The sequence below is a fragment of the Panicum hallii genome, chromosome 3 (genome assembly GCF_002211085.1).
Source record: "Panicum hallii strain FIL2 chromosome 3, PHallii_v3.1, whole genome shotgun sequence".
In the NCBI taxonomy this organism is placed as follows: Eukaryota; Viridiplantae; Streptophyta; class Magnoliopsida; order Poales; family Poaceae; genus Panicum; species Panicum hallii.
Genome location: NC_038044.1, coordinates 52,847,539 through 52,856,592, shown reverse-complemented (window position 1 = coordinate 52,856,592; position 9,054 = coordinate 52,847,539). Strand labels below are relative to the sequence as shown.

General features: G+C 43.5%; 1 long non-coding RNA gene across 1 annotated transcript; it reads left to right on the top strand.

Annotated features, from left to right (window-relative positions):
• The first annotated feature begins 6,741 nt into the window (after window positions 1–6,741).
• LOC112886966 lies at window positions 6,742–8,789 on the top strand. Its single transcript, XR_003227466.1, has 2 exons — window positions 6,742–7,302; window positions 8,552–8,789. It is a non-coding gene; the product is annotated as an uncharacterized LOC112886966 (long non-coding RNA).
• Window positions 8,790–9,054: the final 265 nt, after the last annotated feature.

Sequence of the window (9,054 nt, the reverse complement as noted above, 5' to 3'; positions counted from 1 at the left end):
AGCTAAACACCCTATGCTAGTGTTGGTCTTTATTATTATTCCACTTTATGTAGGATTTTGATGGTCAAAACTGGTCTGTAACAAGCATCAACAAAATCCCCCACACTTAGTCCTTACTCATCCTCGAGTAAAGGCATAGAACTAAGGCGGAATGGCTACCTTGACAAGATTCCTACATAAACGTTATTCTACACCTTACCTTTGCTTGTGAACTTTGAAGTGTCTACCATGATGTTGCAGGTGGTTGAAGGATGGAACGGTGTTGATCCAGACATCCTTCCTTGTTCGGCTGCTGAATTGGGAATTTCGGAAAAGATTTTGAAATGAAATTATTCCATGGTTTTACCATTTTTAGATATCTCTAAGTCGTTGATTTGCATGTATCTCGCCAAAGCTTTGTCCTTCTCTCTCTCTCTCTTATGTATGTGGTTGAAGTGGGGCTCGCTAGGGAGTTTGTGGACACGTACTTGCTGTACATTTGTTGCAAAATCAAAGATTGGATCCATATAGATAATACATCATACAAGTTGATCAAGAAGGTGCATGTGTGATGAGTGGTGGACTTGGACTCCTTTTGTATGATCTCCTTCTCTTTTCCCCTCCTTTTTTTTGGACATGGCTAACCTTTCTCTCTCTTTCCCTTTTTTTATATCATGCTTCTTGGCATGCTTTTCTTATTTCCTTGGTCTTGCAGGGGTTCTTGGAGAGTGATCACGAGGAAAATGGAGCATTTATTTAGTGGAGAGTGGCGGCTAACTTCAAGTGTTGAAGTTGGCACGTGTACATGATCTTGATCAAGCGAGTAATAAAGAGTATCTCATTAGGATCGCATTTGATGAAGCTCAATGTAACAGCAAGAAACATATGAATAGAGTATTGTATCAGTGTATATCAACATATGGCTTTGGTAGGATAGACATGAGCGATTTCAGACCATGGAGCATTTTTGTTTTTGAAAATAAAATTCCCAAATCAAGCAAGTAGAGTAGGTATAGGAGCTTACATCAAACTGTATCACATAGATCAACAACTTGAGCATCATAGGTTCCCTAAAATTTGGTTCACAAGTTCTGGTTCGGTAGAGAATAAAATTTATGCATGAATCATCAAGTTAAGCACTTCGACCTTTGTTTGAGTTTAACCATTTCATTTGAGCATTAGATTCATGTTTAAAACTCATGGGGCAGGGAGAAAACGAGTGAGAGCGTGCAAACCGAGGGGCTAGAGCGAGATGAGGCCGAGTGGGCCCAGCCATGGGTCGGCCGAACTAGGGGTTCGACCGAACTAGGCATGTGCCTGCTCGGTCTGAGCGTACGAGTCCACCCCGTGGTGCACGTGTCATGCATGGATGATTTCAGCATGTATGCATCAGAATGTCATGGGAATCTCCCCTACACTTGTTTTCAATCCTGTTTATTCAATCAAAGCAAAACAAAAGAGTAAAAGCAAAAAGGGCTCTGCCGGCATTAACACTGGGGAGCCAAAGTTTTATTCAATTCAAACTTGGGGTGCTTACAATGATGAAAATAAAACTGATGAAACAAAGCAAATGAAAGGAAATAAACCTAAACTAAGCGCCCGGTGAAACTAAACTAAGGAAGGTCCTCGGATGTACCATCATCCGAGTCACCTCTTTCTCCTACGGCCTTTGCCAGACGGTTCGTACTATTGTTTACTCCACTATGGAATAACCGGAAGTCCTTACATAAATTTGTGATTACCGAATTCTGCTCTTTTAGAGCTCAGCTCAACTTCGTGTTTTCCAGCTATATGTTCTTTATTAGGAAGGTGAGCTCCTCCTTGGACCAAATCTTCAAGGAATCAGCTGGTTCTTTATCTTTTTCTTCCATCTTGGCTGGTGGACATACTCCCCATATCTTGAGGCATGGCTGCGGTGGTGGATCATCTGGAGATATCTTTTGTCTCCTGTAGTTGTGGCTAATGATATCCCCATATTTGTCTAACAACGATCCCACATATTCCTCGTCCGGCTTCAATCTTGGAACCGGAGTGTTCTCATCTCGAAAGAGCTTGATTGTGATAGTCTCGAGAACCTCCCTGGAGCGTCGTCTATGCAGCATTTGACCCCGATCCTCCTCCCTCTATTCTCCTCTGGGTGAAGACTCGCATCAACAGGGGGCTGAGCGGCCCCTCCTTTGGTTTGGCCGAACCAGGGGTTGCAGATGGTGGAGATGGGCTTGGTCGTTTGAAGGTGCAGGAGTAGATGGAAAAAATGAGGAAGAAGAAGGGTTTTCGGATGGTTTTTAAAGAGATGGCTAAGCCCTACTTCTTTCGATCAAAACTCCTCGTGATGGCCGAGCTTGAGTTTAATGCGAGATAGACGCCTGGCCTGCCAAGGATGGGCGGCTGAGGTGCCTGCCTTGGTTCAGCCAAACTATGCAGGTCGGCCGAACTAGGCTGGGCCCATCTGTGACACCTAGGTGTTTAAATCACTAAGCAAAGAAATCATGAACATAGCATTATGCATAATGACCAAGAAAAATTAGAGATAGGCAATTCTTATACGAATGCCTATTTGTGCATGTATGTATGGATGTGCGTGTGCATGTGTGCAAGTAGGGTACCTTTATAATTTTCTTAACCAACCCCAAATATGACTAACAAAATATGTACATACCATTCACTTATCATGATCTATAAAAGTGTAGTTGAAGGTAGAGCCAATTTCTGAAAAAAATTGAATCATGGAATCATGGAATGATAAACTTTCAAATCCTAGTAAATTTTGAATGGTGCAGCCTCGCGCCTATTGTTAAAATTTATTTTCTGTATAAACTGAAAATTCAGTTAAAATAAAAGTTGTAGTACTTTTCAAGAGAAACAACTTTTTTAAGTCATTTGTTCAAATTTTAACTAAAATTTAAAGAAAAATTGGTTCAAACCGGCCTTTTTCTTTCCCTCTCTCCTACCTCCCTCCCCTCCCCTGTTTCTCTCGGCAGGCATGGCTGCCGGCCAGGTGACCAGGGATTCCTGCTGCCCGTGCCAAGCCAAGCTAGTGGCTGGCTGCCCTCGCCTGCCCTCACCCCGGCCGCATGCAATGCCCCTGCCTGTGCTAGGCCCGTTCCTCCCACCGCGAGCTCGTCCAGCGCACGCACGCCACGCGCCACGCGGTTCCTTGCCGCCGCTTCTAAACAAGCTGTAAGAACCGCCCAATTTGACACCATTTTAAATGAACCGCCGGTCATTATCATTAAGATGAGAGCTAACACAAGCTCACCCAAGAGCGTGCCCCATATCTAAGTCATGAACAACCGACACATCATTCGCCAAAAATAATATCAAATCCGGTAGTCCCGGTATGTGCTCCACCATGTGCCCAAGATCATGCATACATATATACTGTTTACAATCACATATTTTGCTGATGAGCCACAAGAGCAATTTTAAGCATTTCAAGGTTCGATAATTAAACATTACAAATTCAGATAGGAGGAGTCAAATCTGAAATTTAAGGTTCAACAACAAAATACAAGCCTTAGGCTCACAATTAGCATTTAAAAGGGACATAGAAACATAAAGTTTAGTGTTTAACATGATATCCCAAAAGAATGATTGCGCAGCGGATAACTTGATAAATGTGATAAAGTAATGGAGTCTTGAGACACCATCGAGGCCACAACGACCTACTCTTCACCCGCACCGGGATCAGCAGGGTAGAAGTGGCCAAACATAACTTCCAGCTCACGTGCAACTTAGTTTAGAAAGCAACATGAGTACAAAGGTACTCGCAAGACTTACGCAATTTAATAACCAAGGAGTATGCAAATGAGGGCTCACAAGGTAAGGCTTTAGGCTTAAGTAAGTTTGCATAAGTATGAGTTCTCTAATCCAACACCTAGCTTTCTAGCATTTCAATTATCTTGCCCAAACCACCTCACAATTTAGTTGATTGAACTACTAAACAAATAAAGTTACATGAGGTGACATAAGCCAAAACCAAATATAGACGATACTTCTACGAAGAATTCATTGGATATTGAGCTTGCTCATAACCGAGAGCGTGGCAATTCAAATTGATTAATTAATCTTGCAAGGGTGTACTTTACCCACACGACACAAGGACCATGCGGCTCACCCAACCGATCACGTTTAGTAAGGGGGTACTCGCATCAACCTTTTTCAACAAGTCTCAACCGTTGAAAATCTGCCTAACTTGCACGGAGAGTCATCTAGGTACACTGGGACACCCCCTAAGCCTCTCTACAAAGCCCTATGGACCGTGCATCAAAGATTAAAACTTAGAAGGTATTCAGCTCATCCATAGTATGATTGGATATGTGGTAGTTGCTCAAAACCGAGGTCATCCACGGACGGTCCTTAACCGATTCTTGCGGACTATGCCTCTGAGACTCCTTTCTCTAGGCCCTACATTCCGCCCAAACCACGAAACCACTTTTCCAACTAGACTGTTCCGATCCTTCCAACATCTCAAAACCGGACAAGCGCGATCAAGGTAACCAAGTCGTGTAGTGAGCATAGTGATAATATTCCCAAAATTTCCTTACAAGTTATAGACCAACTCTAAGCATGACTGAGCATTTATTCAATTAATTAGTTACTAACTATAAGTGGCAAGGACATGGACATATAAAAACAAGGAGGTAAATGCACGAAAGTAGGATCAACGATGCAATAGATAAACATATAGCATAACCACATATACCCAAGTGAGATAACTAAATTAAACCAATTTAAGTGGGTCAAGTAACATGGTTAGCTACTTGCCTTGATTTTCTTCCGGCTCGACAATTAACTCAACTCCGGGCTCGGGTTCGACGGTCTCGGCGGGCTCAACGGGCTCGTTCTCCGGCGTTTCGGTCACTATAATAAATGAATGAGAAGCATGCATTAGCATGATACCGATGATATGAAAAATGATATGATATGAAATGAGGAATGAATGGTATACTTAAGCAAGACAAGCATCACGAATGCTAGTGACAAGATCTCGCTTATTATGCTCTTAAACAAAAGGACCTAAAGTGAGGATTTTTCAAAATAATTCATATAGCAAGCATAAATCAAGATTTATTTCTAGCATACAGGGAACATCATAATAAACTCATGGGAGTTGGATTTGCAGCAAAAATATTTTTGTAGAATTACTTGTGCATATCAGAAGTTTCAGCTACTCTAAACAAGTTAAATCTTAAAAGACATGCAAATCACTCCCACAAATACTCTGAAAAATACCAGAGGATGTAGACATGGAAACAAGGATAACAGAATTGGTTTTGCTATTTTGTCAGTTTTCAAACAAAAGTTATGAATTAAACAAGCTTGCAGGCAGAGAACAATTAAACACACTAAAACCCTATCCAACAGTAGAGGTTCAATAGAACAAACTGCACAATTATATACCACATTTCATAAGGATTCCAACAGGATTTAGTTAGGTATTTTTAGAGCATCCTATCATTCATTAAGCAATTGACTTACTTTTATAATGATAAAGCATAAACAACTTTAGAGAATATTAATATGCAAGACAATATTTTTGCTATGTAGATCTACAACATAGGAACCAACAAAACTAGTTTCATAATTTTTGGAGACTTACACAAATTTCTATGGATTTTATGAGATGAAAGCTCTAAGAAAATCATAAAAACTCGCGGGAAACGCTAAGGACACCCGGATCCAGCGCTCATAGGCGCTGACAGGTGGGTCCAGGAGGGCAGGCGGACCCAGGCTGAGTCAAGGCTGGCCGTTGGCCGTGACTCGCGGTAGGGGTACGGCTAGATCGTGCCCACGGCGCGGCGGCCGGCGGAGGAACGCGGTCAGGGATGCGAGCGAAACAAGGGCGGCGTGCGCACGGGGATCTAGGCATGCCGGGGATGCTCACCTAGGGCACCAATGGGCAGAACGGTGCGGCGAGTGGCGGCACCGTGAGGACCGGCGGCGGCGGGCGGAGGCCAGCATCGAGGGGAACTGCAGAGGAGGAAGACGGCCAGTGAGGGCTAAATTCGGACGAGGAGGGCGAGGTGGTGCTGTGCGCGCGGGGATTCGGAGGGAGGCTCACCGGAGGCGGCGAATAGCGGCGGCCGGCGGAGGGGAGGAAGGAGGAGGCGGCGGCAATGGAGGAGACGGCTAGGGTTTCGGAGGAAAGGGGAACGGCGTTTGAAATGAGAAGAAGGAAGGCGAGCGGCCGGCGAGCGACTTGATGGCTGGGGCTGCGGCTGACAGGTGGGCCCGAGGTGGATGGAAAAAAGGAAAACGGTGGTTCAACATCAAAATTTAAAAACTAGGACTTTCCGGGCTCCAAAAATCGCCAAAATTTTATTGAGCAAGATCAAACTACCAGGAACAACAACAAGAACTCAAAAAACTATTAAGGATTGCTCATAGAAATTCAAACAAAACAGCAGTTTACAAAGCTTCCAAGAATTTTATAGCTCGGGCTAAACATCACAAAATTGAACAAAAATATTTTAAATTCGTCATTTGAAATCTAGTATTTGAATCAAATTTTTGTGGGCACAGCCACTTAGCAAAAATTAAACTTGCTTCACAACCTTCACTCAAACAAAGCAAGGAATTAAATACAATCATTCCGAATTATGCATAAATGATGCTCCATTATAATTAGATGATGCTCATGATACTACTAATTACATATTAACACGGTAAAACTTTAGGTTGTGACACAAGCCAGTCCGCGGTCGCTCTCGCCGGCAAGACAGCGGCAGCAGGGGCGCGCCCCCAATCCCTGCGCGCGCGAACCCCCTTCCCCCACGCCACAATCCCGCTCGACCAACGACGTCGCTGGCACGCGGCGAAGCATCTCGGACGCCCGCGCGGCGACACGGGCTTGCCGGCGACGCCACTGCCGCGTCCTGCCGGCGCGCTGCCCGCCCTGCCCGGCGTCCCCTCTACCGCGCCCCACTCCTCCTTCCCTCGCCCTTCCTATAAAAGGCCAAGCCGGTCCCAGCAACGCGCGCCCAAGCCACCGCCGGCCACCATTACCGGCTTCCCGGACCTCCACGCCGACCACCACTTTCCGAGCCGCCCCGACCCCAGCTAACCCCTGAACCACCATGCTCCCGTCCTCCTGAAGCTCTCCAGCCCCACCGCCGTAGCCCTCCCTAGCCGGAACCCCGCCGCCACCGCACAGCGTCGCCGCCGGCCCTCGGAGCACGCTGCGCCCCCATCTCCGGCCCTCCTCCGACCTCGCCACCTTCAGCAAACCGACGCGTGGAGAGCCCCTGTTTACTCCCGGCCCGACTTCGTCGCCGGCGAGGGGCCCCACCGGCCGGGATTTGGCCGGCCGAGCTACCCACCGTGAGCCATGGCTTGAGGACTACATTGCTTTAATTTCGTTAATTCTAGGGTCTTTTCTGCTAATTCCAGGAACCTAGCTGTAAAGCTTTAGTTTCAAGTTTGTTTTCAAAACCAGTGAACTTGTAAACATTGTATAACATCGTAGAAAAATCATAAAAATGAAAACTCAACTGTTTTGGAATACCTGCAACTACATCTACAAGTTTCCTTACAGACAAACGTTAAAATTTTGAATGGTGTTTAAACTATCTTAAATATTAGATTTATGAGCTTTTGAATGTAACTTATGTTCTAGGCTAATGCTAGACTTTATTTTTGGTAAGTAGGCTAGTTGGTAGATGTTAGAACTGGTGTAAAAATTTTAAGACAATCCAGGGTCTCTAGATATAGTTTTTGATTTAATCTTGATCCAAGCTCTAGATTGCTAGATGTGCTTATTCATGATGATGTACTGTAGATATGCATATGAAACTTTTAAAGTAGGTTCTAACTGTTGCAAGAATACTAGTGTAAAATTTAAGGCACATTGCTGCTGTTTATCATGCCCTTTTTATTTTGTCCATGCATAAAAATATTAAGTCCTAATAAATAGTTACTTAACTTGGAAAAGCATGAAATTTTCACCAGAGGACATAATTGAGTATTTGAACATGCTAGAAAACATTTGGGGTGCAGAAGCCCAGTATATTTGCCAATAAAAATCTATCTTGATTAGTATAGATGTATTTTGCTGAATTTTCTATGCTATGTAACTTGCACAATAAAATCTCAAAAATTCACATTAGACTCACCACAAGTTTATGAGCACTTAGTAGAATTTTGAGCACCAATGTTTGTTTGGTTTTTTCTAGATAAATAGGACTATATCCTAGCAGTAGGGTTCTATTTTATTTTCCATGATAAATCTACTGCATAAAAAGAGCTGAAATTTTTACTGAAAACATATCACTAAGAAAGGTGCTGTGTGTAAAAATATCAATGTCCGAAGAATTTACTTAGCTTCAGCACATTGTTACCCTGGGTTTATTCTTTAAAATATAAAAGTATTGCAAGTTAGTAGAATAAGAAAAACCCACAGGCTTAGTGAGTTTAGTTAAAGTTGTTTACTACTCAATTAATGATTGCCCATGTACTGTTAGTAAAGTTGTTTCATAATTATAACCTAAATTTTGTCCGATTACAACTTTACAGTGAAATGCTTAAATAATCTTGTCCATCAACACAACTCACGCATATGCATTTCATGTAGACACTACCGCTCTCGCTGACGGATCGTACGAACTAGTGCCCGAGTCTGAGAGTGACCAGCGCGAAGCTCAAGTGAATCTAACAAAAATCGTTGAAGACCCAAACCAAAGGTCGGAAGAGCTCAAGGCTAGGTTTGCTTAGGAAGGCAAGCCCCGGAGCATGAACCCTATTTTCCCATATACGCAACGTTCTTACTTTATGTACTTATGCATTTACATTTATAGGAGTTAATTGAAACCGTAGTTGCATGATCCTAGTACCTATATTTTGAACACTAGTATGTGTAGGTCGCTAGAATGCCATGCTAATAGGGTTTCGGTAAAAATTGAGTGATTGCCTGTCATTCGCGAGATATGGGAGTTGTTTGTTTATTTATGTTGGAATCATAAGGTCGACGGGCAGGTCTGTTTTACGAATTGATGGCAATGATTGAGGCCCCATCTGAGTAGCAAAATGGCTAAGGTCAGAATGTGTGGTAATGATGTAGACTGGGGTTCCCAATCT